This window comes from Sciurus carolinensis, chromosome 9, assembly GCF_902686445.1.
Source record: "Sciurus carolinensis chromosome 9, mSciCar1.2, whole genome shotgun sequence".
Taxonomy (NCBI): Eukaryota; Metazoa; Chordata; class Mammalia; order Rodentia; family Sciuridae; genus Sciurus; species Sciurus carolinensis.
Window position 1 is genome coordinate 62,018,783 of NC_062221.1, and position 21,487 is coordinate 62,040,269.

At 35.8% G+C, this 21,487-nt stretch overlaps 1 protein-coding gene and 1 pseudogene across 3 annotated transcripts in view; one reads left to right on the forward strand and one right to left on the reverse strand.

Moving 5' to 3' along the window:
* The window catches only part of LOC124992766 (general transcription factor 3C polypeptide 6-like), a 34,665-nt pseudogene extending 16,668 nt beyond the window's left edge, over window positions 1-17,997 (forward strand).
* Fgf12 (fibroblast growth factor 12) overlaps window positions 1-21,487 on the reverse strand; it is a 540,917-nt gene that overhangs the window by 145,014 nt on the left and 374,416 nt on the right. The gene's annotated exons all lie outside the window — the stretch shown is intronic.

The following is a 21,487-nucleotide window of genomic DNA, read 5'->3' on the forward strand; positions in this document are numbered from 1 at the left end:
TTAGTGCTTATGTGGAGGAGGAGTGGAGTGGGGAGGACGGAGCAAAGGAGGAACAGGAAGCAAAGAAGTTGCTTCTGATGGAACTGTCAGAAATGATTGATTCAGACTTTCTTTCAAAATGTAAAAGTAAATGCAAGATTTGGAAAACTAACACAGAGAGGTCCATTGTGCAGTGGACAGTTAGGTTTTTGCTGGATAGTATTGTACCAGTGTTACACTTGATGAAAATGTTGAACAAGTAGATGCAGAAGGCAATAATAAGACAGTGATAAAGACAAAGGTCATACAATAAAGATGGCATGACATGAACTCTTCTGAGAGAAAGAAGGAAGGAGAAGGACACATAGGTGGAGGTGGAGTGGAATGGCTACAAATAGAGGAGAATATTTTTTTTTTCCTACAGACCCAACATAATTTGTAGTTTTCTGTGTGAAAATAAAGATGCAGTTGTTGAAGGAGCAGTCCCAGATTGTCCAAACCTTTGGAGATGGGAGAGAAAGAGATGCAAATGAAAGACAATTCAAACCTGAGCTATGAAACAGAGAAACCACTGCAATTGGAAATAGAGGATTTGGGTCCTCTTATTAATATACATTCTTCTGAGATAAAAGGTTTTTTTTTTCTTTCTTTTTCTGAAACTCAAATTGACTCCAAGATGAAAATTTTCTCATTAAAAAATATTAAGGTTATTGGAAGGCTTTAGTGATAAGTGGAGTCAGTGAGAAAACAAAGCAGGGATTTGTTTGGAACGTGATGGGCAGCAAAGATAGGGGACAATTCTATAAGAAGGAGGTAGGGACTAATGTAGGGAAAAGAATTAGTAGGGGCAAAACACACCCAAAATAGCACAAAAAGTCCTTGTCAATTATGGAAAACCTTATATAACAGCATGAAATCCACTTCAAACTTGCAGAAATTAATACCAAGTAAAAGTAAAGGCATTATAATGAGAACTCCAATAGAAACACAATTTGAGATACCCTACATTGTGGCTGTGCTTTGCAGCGATTTAGTTTATGATGGGATCCAGTGTAAGTGACCCATTGAAACAGAATAGAAATCAAGGCCATTATTGCACAAGAATAACATGATGAAAAAATACATTTTATGGGTTTATTATGTGTCAAAAAATAGGTATATTAACATTGGAGCCCATAAAAAAAGGTCATAGAACTGTTTCCTTCAGGGAAAAAAATCAATGTCTTCAACTAAAGCAATCTCTGAGAATTTTTTAAACATTATTTCTAATGGGTAAATGAATGAGTTCTAATTCTCCAACTCTCTGTTATTGATCAGCTATGAATGGTTTCCTGGTGGCTCTTGAGAGTCAACAAAGGTTTCTGAGAAAGGGCTAAACCAAGGCAGAAACTAATAAAACATCACTTTCACAGATTATCTGACATTTTAGAAGAGGTATGTGTAATAATGTGAGTTCTGGATAATGAAAGGATTTTGAAAATTCAGTCTCTATATTTTAATTTTCTAATAGGAAAAAAAGTAGGCATTGAAACCAACTGCTTTATGTTTTCCTCCACTTCCACAATTTAGTGATTATATTTGTTTACTTTTTCATTTATTTAAAATATTTATGGGCGATCCAAGATGGCGGCCTAGAGGGAGACTGCACCTCCGGTCGCTCCACAACCCAGGAGTTAAGAAGGGGAGGCATTGAGAGACTCAGACTGAAGTGGAGCCACGGGTGAGTCTGCCCACTGGGTAAAGCTCGGCCCGGGTGGCAGGCCCAGATAGAGGTGGCTTATCGGAGCCGGGCAGGGCAGCTAGAGTCATCCACAGGCAGTCCTGCGCACTCCGGCGGTGGGCCCCGCCCACACAGCCAGCTTCTCCAGGTTCTCGGAACGGAACTGGCCCGCTAGTGAGAGCCTGTCTGAACAGAGCAGGCTCCGAGTCCCGGAGCCCCTGCAGTGCAGTGTACTCCTGCAAAGAACCAGCGGAGAGCCTCGATCTGCAATCAGCCTCAGGGATAAGGGCAGGGCAGCCGGAGACCTCTTCAGGCGGCTCTGCCCACTCCGGCTTGAGTCTTCCCAAGGTAGTCTTCCACACTCCGGCAGTGGGCTCTTCCCACACGGCCAGCTGCACGGTGCAGGCCCACAGTGAGAGCATTTCCGCACAGAGCCAGTTCCAAAACGTGGAACCAGTAGGGGGCTAGGGGCAGTATTCTTCGAATGAGCTGCTTTATCAGATTCCTCCAAAACATCAGGCTACTGAAGACTGGGAGGTGATACACTGGAAATCTACTGGGACACTATAAGCCAATAGTGGAAAACTGCAATATCTCAGGGTCCCACTGACAACTGACCATTATGAGAAAACAAGGGAAGAAAATGTCCCAAACAAACCTAGATACTACATCAATAAAACCCAATGACAGCACAGCAGAAGAAATGTCAGAAAGGGAGTTCAGAATGTACGTAATTAAAACGATCAGGGAAGCTAATGAGGAGATGAAAGAGCAAATGCAGGCATTGAAGGAGGAGATGAAAGAGCAAATGCAGGCATTAAATGATCGCACCAATCAACAGTTAAAAGACCAAATACGGGAAGCAAGAGATCATTTCAATAAAGAGTTAGAGATACTGAAAAAAAACCAAACTGAAATCCTTGAAATGAAGGAAACAATAAACCAAGTTAAAAACTCCATAGAAAGCATAACCAATAGGATAGAACACCTGGAAGACAGAACCTCAGACATTGAAGACAAAATATTTAACCTTGAAAACAAAGTGGAACAAACAGAGAAGATGGTAAGAAATCATGAACAGAATCTCCAAGAACTATGGGATATCATGAAAAGGCCAAATTTGAGAATTATTGGGATTGAGGAAGGCTTAGAGAAACAAACCAAAGGAATGAACAATCTATTCAATGAAATAATAACAGAAAATTTTCCAAATCTGAAGAACGAAATGGAAAACCAAGTACAAGAGGCTTATAGAACTCCAAACATACAAAATTACAACAGACCCACACCAAGGCACATTATCATGAAAATACCTAACATACAAAATAAAGATAGAATTTTAAAGGCCGCGAGAGAAAAGAATCAAATTACATTCAGAGGGAAACCAATAAGAATATCAGCAGATTTTTCAATCCAGACCCTAAAAGCTAGAAGGGCCTGGAACAACATATACCAAGCCCTGAAAGAAAATGGATGCCAACCAAGAATCTTATACCCAGCAAAACTTACCTTCAAATTTGACGATGAAATAAGATCCTTCCATGATAAACAAAAGCTAAAGGAATTTACAAAAAGAAAGCCAGCATTACAGAACATTCTCAGCAAAATATTCCATGAGGAAGAGATGAAAAACAACCATGCAAATCAGCAACAGGAGGCGCTAGCCTAAAGGAATAGCCAAATAAAGGAGAAACCAAATCATGTCAAAAACAAATATGAGTCAATTGACTGGGAATACAAATCATATCACAATAATAACTCTGAATGTTAATGGCCTGAATTCATCAATCAAAAGACACAGACTGGCAGATTGGATTAAAAAGAAAAATCCAACAATATGCTGCCTGCAAGAGACACATCTCATAGAAAGAGACACCCATAGACTAAAGGTGAAAGGATGGGGAAAAACATACCATGCACACGGACACAGCAAAAAAGCTGGAGTATCCATCCTCATCTCAGATAATGTGGACTTCAAACCAAAACTAGTCAGAAGGGATAAAGAAGGACATTACATGCTGCTTAAGGGAAGCATAAATCAGCAAGACATAACAATCATAAATATCTATGCCCCGAACATTGGCTCATCCACGTACGTCAAACAAATCCTTCTCAATTCCAGAAATCAAATAGACCACAACACAATAATACTAGGCGATTTTAACACACCTCTCTCACCACTGGATAGATCGTCCAAACAAAAATTGAATAAAGAAACTATAGATCTCAACAACACAATCAGCAATTTAGACTTAACGGACATATAGAATATACCATCCAACAAAGAATGAATACACTTTCTTCTCAGCAGCACATGGATCCTTCTCTAAAATAGACCATATTTTATGCCACAAAGCTACTGTTAGTAAATACAAGAAGATAGAGATACTACCTTGTACTCTATCAGATCATAATGGATTGAAATTAGAAATAAATGACAGAATAAAAAACAGAAACTTCTCCAATACCTGGAGACTAAATAATACACTATTATATGATGAATGGATAACAGAAGACATCAGGAGGGAAATAAAAAAATTCTTAGAAGTAAACGAGAACAAAGACACATCATATCAAAATCTCTGGGACACTATGAAAGCAGTACTTAGAGGAAGATTTATTTCATGGGGTGCATTCAAAAAAAGAAGTAGAAATCAACAAATAAACGACTTAACACTACAGCTCAAAGCACTAGAAAAAGAAGAGCAGACCAATACCAAAAGTAGTAGAAGACAGGAAATAGTTAAAATCAGAGCCGAAATCAACGAAATCGAAACAAAAGAAACAATCGGAAAAATTAATAAAATAAATAGTTGGTTCTTTGAAAAAATAAATAAAATTGATAAACCCTTAGCCACACTAACAAAGAGAAAGAGGGAGAAAACTCAAATTACTAAAATTCGGAATGAACAAGGAAACATCACAACAGACACGAGTGAAATACAAAACATAATTAGAAGCTATTTCGAAAATCTATACTCCAACAAAACAGAAAACCTTGAAGACATCAACAAATTTCTAGAGACATATGAACTACCTAAACTGAACGAGGAGGACATACACAACTTAAATAAACCAATTTCAAGCAATGAAATAGAAGAGGTCATCAAAAGCCTACCAACAAAGAAAAGTCCAGGACCAGATGGGTTCTCAGCCGAGTTCTATAAAACCTTTAAAGAAGAGCTCATTCCAATACTCCTCAAACTATTCCATGAGATAGAAGAGGAGGGAACCCTACCAAACTCGTTCTATGAAGCCAATATCACCCTGATACCTAAACCAGACAGAGACACATCAAGGAAAGAAAATTTCAGACCAATATCCTTAATGAACATCGATGCAAAAATTCTCAACAAAATTTTAGCAAATCGCATACAAATATATATTAAAAAGATAGTGCACCACGATCAAGTGGGTTTTATCCCAGGGATGCAAGGTTGGTTCAACATTCGGAAATCAATAAATGTCATTCACCATATCAACAGACTTAAAGTTAAGAATCACATGATTATTTCAATAGATGCAGAAAAAGCATTTGATAAAATACAGCATCCCTTCATGCTCAAAACACTAGAAAAAATTGGGGTAATGGGAACATTCCTAAACATTATAAAGGCCATCTACACTAAGCCCATGGCTAATATCATTCTAAATGGTGAAAAACTGAAAGCGTTCCCCCTAAAAACTGGAACAAGGCAGGGATGCCCTCTTTCACCGCTTCTATTCAACATCGTCCTTGAGACTCTAGCCAGAGCAATTAGACAAACCAAAGAAATTAAAGGGATACGAATAGGAAAAGAAGAACTCAAACTATCCCTGTTCGCTGATGACATGATTATATATTTAGAGGAACCTGGAAATTCCACCAGAAAACTTTTAGAACTCATAAGTGAATTCAGTAAAGTAGCAGGTTACAAGATCAATGCTCATAAATCCAATGCATTTTTATACATAAGTGATGAATCTTCAGAAAGAGAAATTAGGAAAACTACTCCATTCACAATAGCATCGAAAAAAATAAAATACTTGGGAATCAATCTCACAAAAGAGGTGAAAGACCTCTACAATGAGAACTACAGAACACTAAAGAAAGAAATTCAAGAAAACCTTAGAAGATGGAAAGATCTCCCATGTTCCTGGATAGGCAGAATTAATATCGTCAAAATGGCTATACTACCTAAAGTTCTATACAGATTCAATGCAATTCCAATTAAAATCCCAATGATGTACCTCGCAGAAATAGAGCAAGCAATTATGAAATTCATCTGGAAGAATAAAAAACCTAGAATAGCTAAAGCAATCCTCAGTAGCAAGAGCGAAGCAGGGGGTATTGCAATACCAGATCTTCAACTCTACTACAAAGCAATAGTAACAAAAACGGCATGGTATTGGTACCAAAATAGACAGGTAGATCAATGGTACAGAATAGAGGACATGGACACAAACCCAAATAAATACAATTTTCTCATACTAGACAAAGGTTCCAACAATATGCAATGGAGAAAAGATAGCCTCTTCAACAAATGGTGCTGGGAAAACTGGAAAACCATATGCAATAGAATGAAACTAAACCCCTATCTCTCACCCTACACAAAACTCAACTCAAAATGGATCAAGGACCTCGGAATCAGACCAGAGACCCTGCATCTTATAGAAGAAAAAGTAGGTCCAAATCTTCAACTTGTTGGCTCAGGATCAGATTTCCTTAACAGGACTCCCATAGCACAAGAAATAAAAGCAAGAATAAACAACTGGGATAGATTCAAACTAAAAAGCTTTCTCTCAGCAAAGGAAACTATCAGAAATGTGAAGAGAGAGCCTACAGAGTGGGAGAATATCTTTGCCAACCATACCTCAGATAGAGCGCTAATTTCCAGAATCTATAAAGAACTCAAAAAACTCTACACCAAGAATACAAATAATCCAATCAACAAATGGGCTAAGGAAATGAACAGACACTTCACAGAAGAAGATGTACAAGTAATCACCAGATATATGAAAAAATGTTCAACATCCCTAGTAATAAGGGAAATGCAAATCAAAACTACCCTAAGATTTCATCTCACCCCAATTAGAATGGCGATTATCAAGAATACAAGCAACAATAGGTGTTGGCGAGGATGTGGTGAAAAAGGAACACTCATACATTGCTGGTGGGGTTGCAAATTAGTGCAACCACTCTGGAAAGCAGTGTGGAGATTCCTCAGAAAGCTTGGAATGGAAACACCATTTGACCCAGCTATCCCACTCCTTGGCCTATACCCAAAGGACTTACAATCAGCATACTACAGAGATACAGCCACATCAATGTTCATTGCTGCTCAATTCACCATAGCCAGATTGTGGAACCAACCTAGATGCCCTTCAGTTGATGAATGGATAAAGAAACTGTGGCATATTTATACAATGGAATATTACTCTGCAATGAAGAATGATAAAATTATGGCATTTGTAGGCAAATGGTCGAAATTGGAGAATATCATGCTAAGTGAGATAAGCCAATCTCAAAAAACTAAAGGACGAATGATCTCGCTGATAAGCGGATGAGGACATATAATGGGGGGTGGGAGGGGCTAGCATTAGGTTTAGGGTTAGGTTTAGAGTTAGGCTAAGGAGAGCAGTAAGAATGAAGGAAAGAAGGACTGTGTAGAGGGAAAAGAGGGGTGGGAGGGGTGGGAGGGGTGGGAGGGGTGGGGGGGAGGGGAAAAATATAATAAACATCATTACCCTATGTAAACGTAAAAAAATAAAATAAAAAAAAAATTAAAAAAAAAAAAAAAAAGATTTCATGACACTGTTCACAAAAAAAAAAAATAAAAAAAATAAAATATTTATGAACTTAAAATAAGAAAAATACTTTGAAAGAATTGTATCTGGTCAATACGCTCATGGAAATCATGATCACGTTGCATAATATTTAAATGGGTTCAATAAATAGTTGAAAATGTGTGTGAAAATGTGAGAAATAACTTTTGTTCAAGTATGTCTGAAGCCCTTACGGTGCATTAGGCATTGTTTTATGGGACAGAAGAGGGCTTTACACAGATAGATATGGATATTGATAATAATTAAGATAGAGAATGGAGATAAATATAGAAAAATTTATTTATTCTTCAAAACAGCCAAAATATTTTGAACACTATTCACATACCAGATTTTAGAACTCCAGATCTTAGAGCTACAAGCAAAAAAGGAACAATACAGAGAAGATGGTCCTAACAATTTTCTCTAGCGTACATTTTAGGTAACGAAGTCCTCAATATTTGAGTTGTTTCAGTAAAGATAGGATTCTAATTTTGGAGAATATAGGGTGGGTATCCTTTATCTAAAATGCTTGGGAACAGATGTGTTCCTGATTCTGGAATGTTTTGGATTTTGGAATGTCTCCATACCTATAATGAGATATCTCAGAGATAAGATTCAAGCCTAAACATGAAATTTATTTATGTTTTTATGCACCTCATATTCATATCCTAAAGATAACCATACACTTACTCAACATGCATTAGAGAAAGAACCACTGATTTAAACTAGTTGAACCCTATGATCACTTTAATTAACTGAGAGTATATAAAAATCAAGCCAGAGAAGGCATGATGCTAGATAGCACAGCCCAAAATGGTAGACTTTGAAGACCTGTCAAAAACATGATCAGAATTAAAATGAACAAACAACTGATTTTTAGGAGAAGCATTTGGGTTGGGCTTAAGCAGTGCTCTGAGAATCTGATTTGCAGAGATAGGCGTACTGAACTCCAGTGAGGTGGTCAAATACATAACAGTGCTCACAGAGTTATATTTACTGCCACACAAGATGAATCATGCTTCTTTGGGGACTGTTTTTTTTTCTGAAACTTCGTTTTCCATTTTGGACTACTGGATCAGTCTCCCACAAGAGTTTGGAGTGGGACCAATTACTTCCCTCTGCAATTTTTCATCTGTGACTTTGGCTATACAACTCCATTTTAAATTTTCACATGATGCATTTTTGATAGTGGGGCCTTTGCCTATGTCTCTTTATTTTGTAAAGAATATGATACCAAAATAGAGTCCATCTGTAACTACGATCTTGAGATTAAGACAAAGAAACACACGTAGGAAATCTTTGGAAGTGCATCCGATAATTTACTGCTCTCTGCTCTACACTTATATTTTAGATTACAGCAATATGCTAAATCGCTATTGAATGATTAATTAGTAAAGATCATTAAAATATTTAAGAAAAAAACATCACACCCCAACAGTGTCACACTGGCATAAAATCAGGCATTAAAAGAACAGACAAGTAAATTTTGAGATAAAACTCTGGAAACTGGTTTGTAGCTGTCCCAATCACACATAACCCTGAGATATTACTGGAGCACTCAAAACTGATATGATTTGGCAGGTAAGTGACCCTGGAAGATCTAATGGCAAAAGAAACAACTTAAAATATTAAAAGAAGTTCAAACCAAATATTTGGCAGGTAAGTGACCCTGGAAGATCTAATGGCAAAAGAAACAACTTAAAATATTAAAAGAAGTTCAAACCAAATAAGGTCTTTAAAACTGCTAAACCCACATCAATTTACTTCATTTGAAAGAATACCAGGGTAAAACTGCAGATGCATCATTTTAAGGAATTAAATTATGTGAATTTTAAATATCCTAGTTTTATACAACAGAAACTGTCTTAGAGTGGACATTGGAAAATTAGTTCAAGATCTGGCATTTACTTTACTTCTGTCTACCTCACAGGAGTAAGAATTAAATAAATGGATTGAAAAATGCTTTGAAAATCAAAAAGTACAATGTAAATGTTATTTCCTTTATAAAAATATCAATTGCTTTTTGAAAATTAAAGACACAGCCTCAATTTTTCATGCAGGCACAATTCCCTTTATGAAAATCGTGTCATTTTTAATGCAGAGTATAACCATAAATAAGTCCAATAGATTATTAAAAATGATTACATAGAGAGCAAAGCAAGAGAAAAAAGAAAGAGCAAACTATGACAGCTAATGTAAAGGAAGGCTGCATTATGATTTAGATTACACAGGGTAAAATAAAACCATATACCACAACTCATGTCACTTGTAATAAGATGAAAATCCCCAAAACTCAACCTGATGTGGTTTCAACCTGATGGTCCGAGCACAAAGCTTTCCCACGTGTTGGAAGAGCAATGGAAGCTAAAAACTGGTAATGAATAAAACCATTACTAGTGTTAGATATTGTTGGTGGGTAATGGTATGGGGGAATTCTCAGGGAACTGGTAGGTGAGAATAAGAGGGTAAAAATTCAACAATAGCTTTGTTACTCAGGTGGTGAAATACAGAATAGCAGGGGCCACAACATAAGGTGCCTTTCCACAGTTTGCCAGGGTGGAGATTTGGGAGGAAAGAGAGAACAGAGTTAATGAAGGAAACTAAGAGAGAGGATGAATAGAAGTAAACACATCATTACATATCCAGGTAACCAAAAGAGATAATGAAGAAATTTTTACATGTAAAAACATACATACCGACATATTTTGTATCTTGTGAAGTGTTCTTTTATAGGAGGTAAGAAGAAAGACCTATATTTTATTGGCTATTCATTACTGATCTGAGGGTATTACCTACTATTTTATCTAAAGCCCTCTAATAAAATATAAAGAGAAGATAGTACATCCAATTAAAATATATAAAGAGGAACTCAGGGATATTAAGTAAATCATCCAAACCCAAGCAGCAGCGTAATGGAAATTAGAACCCAAGTATGACAACTTCCAGCACCGTCCTTGACAGCACACCAACTGCTTGAGCACAGTACGAGAAGCCTTAGGGATGGTGCGCCCCTACAGACCTCCAGCTGTCAAGTAGAGACCCACTGGCTCTAGGGGGAACCAATCATCACAGTCACTTCAGGCAAAACTGCAGTCAGTCTTTCAACTTCCTTACAACTCCGTACTCTCAGTATTTGTTTTAGGCTATTTCTTTTATTCTTCTCTATCTTTTTTTTTTTTTAAAGTGGCCTGAATTAACTATACAAGGTTAACTATATACAGAATATTTTAAATGGTAAATTTTTTGAGGATGAAATGTCATCCAGTACACCAAGTGAAAGTAATGTGGATTGACCTTGCTATTTGGCCTTGAGTAACAGACATAATGAAGTCTGTAATGAACACAGAAGAGCGATGGTAAAATAATTGTCACAACGTCATGAGATAAAAGCTGAATTAATAGTCACACATCATGAAATAGGCTTTTATTATGACTTTAGATGTGCTTATTATGTCTAATGATAAAGATGAAATGAACAAAATAGAAAGTAGTGGAAGACGCATGTTGCCCTCAACTGTAAATTACTTCAGTTTAGAGATAATCTCAAGTGATCCTGTGATAATATGCATAAACTAAAAATAAATGTTTAATTATAGGAAGTATGCCTTCACGTGTATTTCTATAAATATTCCAAAGGACTTCAAACTTCAGCCAAAGTTTGATTTAAATGTTTATATTTAAAACTACACCATAATTTGAAATTTTCAAATATGTATTAAGAAATAATAAGTTTGACTGTAAGGCACTAAAATGTGCATTGCTAAATAGATTCACATATCCTATCTCCTTCTCTCATTAAATATCCCCGAGGTGCAATTTTAAGGCACAAGATATTATAAAATACTTCATAATATATTTAAAAATTAAGCAAAAGAGAAAAAACAAAGATATATTTTGTGATTTAAACAAATACTCATCAAAATGTACCAATTCATTAACAGATAATGTATTCAGTTTTACAACACTGACAATAATAATTTAGAAAGCCAAGCTTAGTAGGTAAAGTTAAATACCAGCCCTCAGAAATATTAACTTTATTAGAAAAACTTTTCTCTCATAATTAGTGTTTTGTGGTCAAAATCATTAGTGTTTATGGTTGTAAGATACAGCTTCACCATGACAACATGGATAACTATTTCTACTCCTTTTCCCACGTTTTTGCTTCACACCAGAGTGTTAAAATTTTGTCTCACTTCTCCAATTGTGAGGAAATTCACACTTTTGCATTACTTTAAATAAACAAAAAATGCAATTCCATTAATGTGTATTGAAGCATGAAGAGAATTTTTATTTACTTCTTAATTTCTGTTAAATCATGATTAAATTGTTATTTTAAATAAAAATGTTTTTATAAATAACGGCACTATTGAGATATAATTGACATACCATAGAATTCACCCATTCAAAATATAAAATCCAGTGGCATTTAATATGTGCATAGAATAGTGGAACCACCATTCCAATCAACTTTAGAACACTTTATTCACCCCAAAAGTAAAGCCATACCTTTGAACAGTAAGGCCCTCTCACTCCTCCCATCCCCATCAGACTACAACCATTAATTCACTTCCATGCTTGATAGAGTTGCCTATTCTGGACAATTCACATAAACCAAGTGATAAAATATCATTTTAAAAATGCAAAAGACTAGCTTCTTTCACATAATATTTTCACGGGTCATTCATATTATAGTATGTATTAGCACTTCACTCATTTTTACAAATAACATCCCTTGTACAAATATACAATACTTCATTTATGTATTTTTCAGCTGATGAACATTTGAGTTGCTTCTATTTTTCAGGTGTTACAATTTGGTACTATGAACATTCATGTTCAGGAGTTTTTGTATGGATATGTTTTCATTTCTCTGGTTATATTCCTAATAGTGGAATTGCTGGGTCATATGATAACTCTGAGTTTAATCTTTTGAGGAACTGCCAGGCTATTTTCCAAAATGCCTACAGTATTTTACATTTCTACTACCAACCTATGAATGTTTCACTCTCTCACCTACATGCATGATTACCTTTTAAAATATAGCCATCAACATCTGTGTGAGGTGGTATCTCCATGTGATTTTTGTTTGCATTTCCTTGATAGCTAATGGTGCTGAGCATCTTTTCATGTGGCTATCAATTATTTATATATATAAATAATATATACATATATTTAGAAATATGTTTATTTAGATCTCTGTCATACCTAATTTTGTTATCTTTTTATTACTGAATTATAAATATTAAGTTGTAAATATACAGGTATTTATATATTCTGGATATATGGATTTTCAAAATTTTCTCCCACTCTGTGGATTGATATTTCACTTCTTCTTTGAGTTCTTTGAAGCCCCAAAGATTTTACTTGTGATGAAGTCCAAGTTATCTATTTTTTTCTTTCATAGTTTTTTCTTTTGATACCATATCTTTGGAAGTCACTTCTCACTCTAAGATCACAAACACTTACTTCTAAGCATTCTTCAAAGAGTTTTATAGGCTTGGCTCTTATGTTTAGGTCTATGATCCATTACATATGATTTCATATACAGTGTGAAAATCAGCCTTTAAAATAAGAAACTTTGGAGCCCGGCACGGTGGTGCATACCTGTAATCCAAGTGGCTCAGGAGACTGAGGCAGGAGGACCGCCAGTTCAAAGCCAGCCTCAGCAAAAGTGAGGTGCTAAGCAACTCATTAAGACCCTGTCTCCAAATAAAAAATACCAAAAAGGACTGGGGATGTGGCTCAGTGGTCAAGTGCCCCATGAGATCAGTCCCTAGTACCAAAAAATAAAAAAAAAAAGAAACTTTAGGAGAGGAGAATGGGGTAGACATGGTGCTACCAGTGAGATATTTTTAAAGTTTTAAGATAATATCAAGAAAGATCTTTCAATTGAAATAACCAGAAAGTTCCTGGAAATACCTTGAACATATTACTTTTAAAAAGCATTTCATTATATAATATGCAATTTTTTAAAATACATCTTATTCCTGCATTCTATGAAAAAAAGACAAAATACAAAGATAATCCAAATGACAGAAATTCATGATGACAGTTAATGAAGTTTTAAAATTTTATGCCAAAACACCAAACAAATCATGTTTCTATAACCATGCTTCACTCTTTTATGACATGGAACAATTTAAATCTTTATTATAGCTTGGAAACATAAAGCTTGCCTTTCTCCTCCCTCATTATTAGAACAACTGTAAGAGATCTCTGCTTAAAGAAACAGTCATAGAAATCCTGTTTATATTAATTTCTTCTATTATTTTCTATTAGAGAAATACATTGTTCTCTTTCATAGAGCTAATCCTACATCGTAAATGTTCATCTTTGTTTACATGTTGTCTTACTGTCCACTAAAGTGAGTGTTTTTCACTTGGTTTCCAACACCTGAAGAAACACATACCACATTACCAATGCTCAATAAATAGGCAGCAAGTGATTGGATGAACAGGAGCCAGGAAAATGTGTGGATCCTGGACTTTTGGGAACAGTATATTGCAAGTATAGGCAAATGTGCCCATGCACAGTCATTGTGATGTGCTTCTCCATGGTGGCTTCCAGTTTCCTCATGACCTCTCAGTTCCCTGCAGAGAACCTTTTCTCATTTAGCAAAACAAGAATGAAAGTTGATGTAGTAATGCTTATTCATCCTTGCCTTAGCTAAGGAAAGAAAATTCAGAGAAAATACTGAGCAATCTGCTATGAAAACTCAACAAGCAGAAAGCTTCTGCCCAAGTCCCAGATGAGTTCTAATCTATTTGGACTTGAATAAAATTAGAGGTAATCTTTCTTCCCTATAGTCTCTAGAGTTCAATATTTAGCTTCCTAGTAGAAGCTCATAAACTTGACAACTAATAGTTACAGTGATTGAAAAGATCTTATGCAACCTAATGAAAAGACTACATTCACATATCTATGCTTCCATCTCTTCACTTGTTTTCTGTCTCTCTCTTTCTTGTCCTAAAGTCTTATACTATGCATAGTTAGATTTGTGGTCTGGGGAGGTGTTGTAGTTGAGAGGTACCTACCCAACATCCATCCTCCTTTTCTTTTAAACAAACCTTTGCTATGAACTAAATGTCTGTATTCCCCCAAAATTCATATGTTGAAGCTTGATCTCCAGTGTGATGATATGTGCAAGTGGAACTTTTGGGGAGTGTGGTCTTTGGGATCATAAGGGTGAAGTCCTTATGAACCATATTAGTGCTCTTATAAGAACAGACAGAGAATTTTCTTCCCCTGTCTCTATTATTTACCATGAGAGGCACAGCAAGAAGATGACCAAATGAAAATCAGAAGGAGCCCCTCCTGGAACCCAACCATGCTAGGCTTACCCAACCTTCAGAAATGTGAGAAATAAAAGTCCATTATTTTTCCCCCTGCACCTGCTAACTATGTAAATTTATCAAAGAAACCCAACTTACTGAGACAACTCTGGTTTTGATGGGCATAACAAAGTGGGTAGCTTAAAACTAAAAACAAATATAGACAAACAAAAATAGGATTTACCATGCTCTCTTTCCACCTACGGGTGGCCATGTGATGCCGTTCTATCCAATATCTATAAGTGGACACCAGCTGGAAATTCTGGGACAGTGCTACCTCTCCTGATGAGAGGCACCATCTCTTTCTCTGTGCCCACTTCTACTGCCAGAACGCTCACATGTTAGCTGGGGATGTAGAAGCCAGCTTTTGCATGAAGAGAAAGTCAAATAGATAAACCCAAATGAGTCTATTGAGCTAATCAATGAACCATCATAAAGTGATGTCTACCTCTAAACTTCTCATTATACCAGAAAACGTAAAACCCTGATCCCTTTAAACCAGTATTATGGCATCTCTTTTACTCATAGCCAAACTGAATTCCTACTTAATTCAGTAAAATGAACTTAGGAAATCTGTCATTAGAATATGGTCTCTGGAAGAAAAATCAGAAAAATTTTCAAATTAGTCTGTGAATTTTTGTGCACATATTGACAGCTCAAATTACCCATAGAGTTATATGTGGGCTAATGTGTAAGGCATGTTTGAAGTGACTGCATAATTATTGTTCACATCCTAATCCAGGACCCCCTTTTTTTTCCCCATGATCCCTTCAGGGGTTAAATAAGTACTATTAATAATTATATCAAGACCTCAGGCATAAACTGGAACTATTCTGGATGAACCAGGACATATAGTTACCCAATGGGACACTGATATTCTCAGTGGCCTCGAAATAAAGTTATTTCTTTCTAGTCAGAGCTGGCTGCAATATGTCAGTTACAGTTTTACATATCTAATCCATTTTCCCAACTTAACTAATATATTTTAATTTTTAACTTTTTTGGGGTGTGTGCATGTACAGAGTACACTTAAGGTATACTACATAAATACAGGAGGCTACGGGCTTAACATATATAGTACTTTCTGATCTGTCTCTGTCTACCATTATTCTTATTTGGCCACCTATCACAGGTTTTTGTTTGTTTTTAATGTTCTTTTTCTCACCCTGCTATCAGTTCAAATAGTCAACTTCTCTGCAGACTTGGTTATACAAAAGACTCTATTCTGTGTCTATGCTTCACCACATCCCTGTTCTAATCAAATTTCAAGGGCTGGGGTTGTAGCTTAAAGTCAGAGCACTTGACTAGCAAGCATGAGATCCTGGATCTGAGTCCCAACACCACACACACACACACACAAATTAAAAACTGAAAATCTACTAATTTTCCCTCTGCATTTAGCACTCTTAATTCCCTTATCTTTTCCTCTCCCTGAGGTCTATGAAAGTCACAAATGATAGACTTATTTTATGTAGTACACTTCCCTCCAAGTAAGTTACATAAGGAGATGTTTCCAAGAAGAAAAGTTCCCTGAAGTTGAAAACCTGGTTGATGTTGGGGGAGGGGAGGAAAAATACTGACCCATGCTTTTTCATGATTTTTGTTATAAACCTAAGAAATCTTTAAATATGAAAACTACTAATATATACATTGGCTTTGGTGGGGGAAGGTAGAACTAATAAAAACAGGGAATGTCTTTTGTAAATCAGGCTGGACCAGAAAGTCAGAGCAAGGTCATGTAACTCTCCAGAAGGAGGTCATTAAATCCTCCTGCAGGAATAAGGGTCATGTGGAGTAAATAAAACCTTAGCTTTCTAGGAAAGTCTTGTTACTCTGAAAATTGCTCTTCTTCCTATCAATTTATCAGATGAAAAAAAATGTAACCCAAACTCAGTTATACAAGAAGGGCCATTATTGGCTCATTTGTAACTTGAAACTTTGGGTCTGGCTTCAAGTGTGGTATGGCTCTATACACAAATTCAAAGGAAGTAAATAAGACCTAGCTGCTCCATCTTTTGACCTAGACCCCTGTCCTCTGAATGTTGGAATCATTCAAAGGCCCTTGTGGTGTTAAGATGGTTATAGTCTATATATCCTCTCAGCTCCAAATACAATGGAAAAGAAGCATAGTTACTCTTTCTGATAAAGTCAAGACTTAAACTTAAGCTAGTTGCCCCTAAATGAACGATAAATACTCTGCAACCAATCTTCCGTGGTAACAGTAGCTGCAGATATTGGATTAGGTGAACAAGGAATCACCACCACAACTAAGAATGGGATTAATCCCATATAAACCTCAGAGACTGATGGTCAGGAACTGGTGAAGGGTACATTGAGTATCTTCTTTTAATGTATCCACTGCTACTACTATTACTGCTTATGGTGAACACTGATTGGCTGTGCCACACACTGCTCTTGGGCTTTTTCTTTCTCTTTAATCCTTACTATAATTCTACAAAGCAGGTATTGCCATTGTTATCACCATTTTACATATGAGATTCAGTATGGAGTCTAAAAAGCAAAGACATTTTTTCCAATTTTATCCTGAGAAATAAGTTATAGAGCTGATTCAATTTGATTTTATTTGATTCCTAAAGCTCACATTTTAAAATAAAACCCACTACTGTGTATAATTCACCACCAACAAAAAAAAATTTAAATTAAAAAATAAAATATAGAAAAACAAAATGTCATAATAAAAATAAATATGTAAAATAAATATAAAATATAAAAATAAGTACACACCCACTATCTAATATTGCCTGATTCACTGATGACTAATGGAACAATCTAAATACTTTAGAAATAACTACCTATTACTCTATTGTGCATAATGCAAGATGGAAAGGAAAAATGTAAAACTTGATATCATTTTCAAATAATTCTACCCAAGGTCATCATTAGTGTTGCTCCGAGAAACTGATTCTTGCTTTTATTCTTCAATGAAAATGTTTCTAGAAACACATATGCTAATTTTACAATTAAGGTTAGTCCTGGAGCCAAAGCATTAACATTTTCCAGAAGTTATAAAATCTTCAAATAGAACCTAAACTACCTACTCCTCAACATAAGAAATGTTACACCCAAGTCAAGTGTGAACCAGTGACTGCATTGGGAAGTGCACAGAGTAACAATCAGGAAAACCGCTACAAAGACTTTTAACACCAGACAGCCAATGAATCACTTCCAGAATCAGAACTGCATGCCACCTCCATCCACTCACTCAGCAAGATTTTAACAGACACCTTCATATGGGAACTTCAATGTTCAGTGCTACCACAGACACTAATTTATATCACATATGGTGCCTAGCTGCAAAATGCATGCATGTGATGAGATAGATAAAACATAAAAACAATTATAATCAAAAGAAGAAAGGAGATAAATGAATTACCAAAGTGCAAAATACTATATGTGATAACAGTGGATGCGAACTATTACTTCATACCTACTTAAAGAACAACCGATGATGTGTTAATTCTTTCTGTGGAAAGGCAATGTATCCCCAATGCCCCCCCAAAAATCCATATCATGTTTACAAGTAATAAATGCCAGATTCTTAGGCTGGCAGGATTTTATATTTTCTTTTTCTTAGTCCAAAGAATACTCCAGTTTCAGTAAATTAAATAATATATATATAGGGTGAAAAAGAAATAGGCAAAGTGAGTGATTTATTTTTTCTAGGTGCTATGGTCAAAAATTACTCTAAAATGAAAAAGAAATGATACAAAATTCAAGTCAATCACAAGTTAATAGGAAGACAAAAACATATGGAAATGACCTAAGTAGAATATTTAATAGTCTAATTGTTGTTGAACAAGCCTCTGTGATTGGGCCATTAACTTTCCTCTATCCAGATGTCATTAACTTCCAAACTCCATGATTCATTTGGAATTAAGGGCTACGGTGTTCCCCATCCCCATCTCTCTCTTTGTCTCTTTCTTTCCCTACAAATATCCCAAGAGATCTCTGAATAGGGTCTCAGATCTTAGAAATTTCTCTGAGTAGTTGATAAAGAAATTTGAATTCCAGAGTGAATAGCTGCTTTGGACCTCTATTCTAAATATAATTTTTGTTTTGTTAAAAAGAAAAAAAAATCTACTATTTCTTTTTAGTACGGAACAGAGATTTTTCACTGAGAGATGAACTATAATGACCAGGTGACTCTGCAGGCAGATGTCTTGGCTAGTCTTTCCCCCACCCCCAACTTTTATAAGGGTATTTAGTGTAGAAAGGAAAATATGGAGCTACCAGCTCTTAAACCACAGTACTACATCAACCCCAAAGCAAAAGAAGCATGAGCAGCAATATTTACATATTTCAATAGAACAGTCACAGTCTATTCAAAGGTGAATAAGAAAGTGTGTAGAGACATGATCAGGTAAATTATGACAAAGACCATTAAGACCAGATAGCCAATGAATTATTGCCAGAATGAGACCCGATGATGCCCCCATCAACTCACTCAACAACCACTGACATCCCCAGCCCTATTTTGTATTTTATTTAGAGACAAGGTATCACTGAATTGCTTGGGGCCTCACTTTTGCTGAGGCTGACTTTGAATTCTCAATTCTCTTGCCTCAGCCTCCTGAGCCACTAGGATTACAGGCATGCATTGCAGCGCCCAGCTTCAACAAGATTTTAACTAATAACTTCGCATGGGAGTTGTCGTGTTCAGTGCTCTGAGAGAAACTAATCTGTATTATATATGATCTCTAAATTCAGACAGTTTGTATCTGATAGGATGGAAAAGGCATAAAAATAATTCTAGAGAAAGAAAGAAGATAAATGTCTTCTCTATATACAAAATGTGAAAGTGTATTTTGATTGCAGAAATTGTGAAAATGTTTACTGGGCACTTAATGATAGGGAGATTTGAACATCCACAACAGTGGGGAAGTAAAATAAATCAGAGGAGTAAACTAAAGAGCACTTTCTCCTTGTAAAGGTTAAATGGTCTCCTTACGGCTCTCTTCTCTTCCTCCCTCAGAGACCTCCATGCTTCTCCATAAATCTTAACTAAGTTTTTCAATACAAAATCAGTATTGTCTCACAATTTTGGATAATGTCTGCTCTCAATGAGCACCAGATTTTGGTGTGGAATTCTAAATGTGCAAAAAGGACACGCATTAATTAATCTGTTCTGATTTTGTTGGAGTTGATGCCATTTTGTTGATATCTTCAAATAAAACCATCACAAACAAGATGATAGGCTCCCCTGGTTTCCCAGAAATTATGCTTTTGGTATTATTAATTATAAAATTATAGAGTGGCACATACTTAATTGCAAGAGAAAATAAGAGAAGCAGTGTTGATTAAAGAAATGAACATTAAACTAGAAGTTTCTTTAACTTAACATTCTTCATCTCTATTGAGTGAATCATTTAGTCACTTAAATATTCATTGCTGAGATGTACCTTTAGTTGCTCAACAATAAGATCAGAGTTGTTGCAATGCTCACATGAGATAGTTTATATGAAAGGGTGGGGGAAATGAAAAAACACTCAACAATGGGAAGATTTCATTATACATTTGGTCAAAGATAGTATGGTATTCTGAAAAGCTCATGATTTTTAAAGTTAAGACCTAAATTTAAGTTCTGATCCTGTTCCTCACCAGGATGAACTTATTTAGGTCAATAATCTCTCTAACCCTCACTTTTTCACCAGTATCTAATAGTTCATTTCACAAGAGTTCTGTGAAATTTAAATACAAATCTAAAAGCACTTTTCAAATAATGAAAAATAAAGTATATTACTTAAGTACAGCCATCAATATCGCTGCTATGACTGCCATTGTTATAGCTACTCTCATAACAATTTACATTATTACTCATTAGAAGATATGTTGACTTAAAGGAGTGAATTTATCACTGATAAAGATTTGCACAATTGCTATCAGTTCATGCAGTATTAAGAATCTATTTTTAAGTTAAGCACAGTGCACAGTGGTGCACACCTATAATCCCAGCGACTCAGGAGGCTGAGGCAGGAGGATCAGGAGTTCAAAGGCAGCCTCTGCAAAAGCAAGGTGGTAAGCAACAGATAAGACCCTGTCTCTAAATAAAAATACAAAACAGGACTAGGGATGTGGCTCAGTGGTAAGGTGCCCCTGAGTTCAATTTCTGGTATTGCCCTCCCCCGCAAAGAAGAATGTTCATTTATCTCTCAGCTACATAAAAACTCTCATTAGTTAATCAACTACCTAATTCCTATTTGGGAGATAACTGTTTAACATTTATAAAGTAAACAATGGCTGTAATAAAAAATAGACCTTGGGCTGGGGAGATAGCTCAGTTGGTAGAGTGCTCGCCTCACAAGCACAAGGCCCTGAGTTCAATCCCCAGCACCACAAAAAAATAAATAAATAAAAAATAAAAAATAGACCTTTGCAAACATTCTAATCATTATCAATCACGTAAATGCCAGTGATAGTGTGTTAAGTGCATCAAACTACTCATTAAAAATGCAAATTATTAAAGTTACATTATTTTTAAGTGTCATTTCCCCAAATGCAAATGTCAAAGCTCCCCAGTTGTCCAAAGCATTGAGTTATGTTTTTGCTTCTTAAATACTGATGTGCCAGATATGGCAGATATTACTCTCATGACTGTCTTTTCTCTCATCATTTCCTTCTTCCAAGCTAGGGT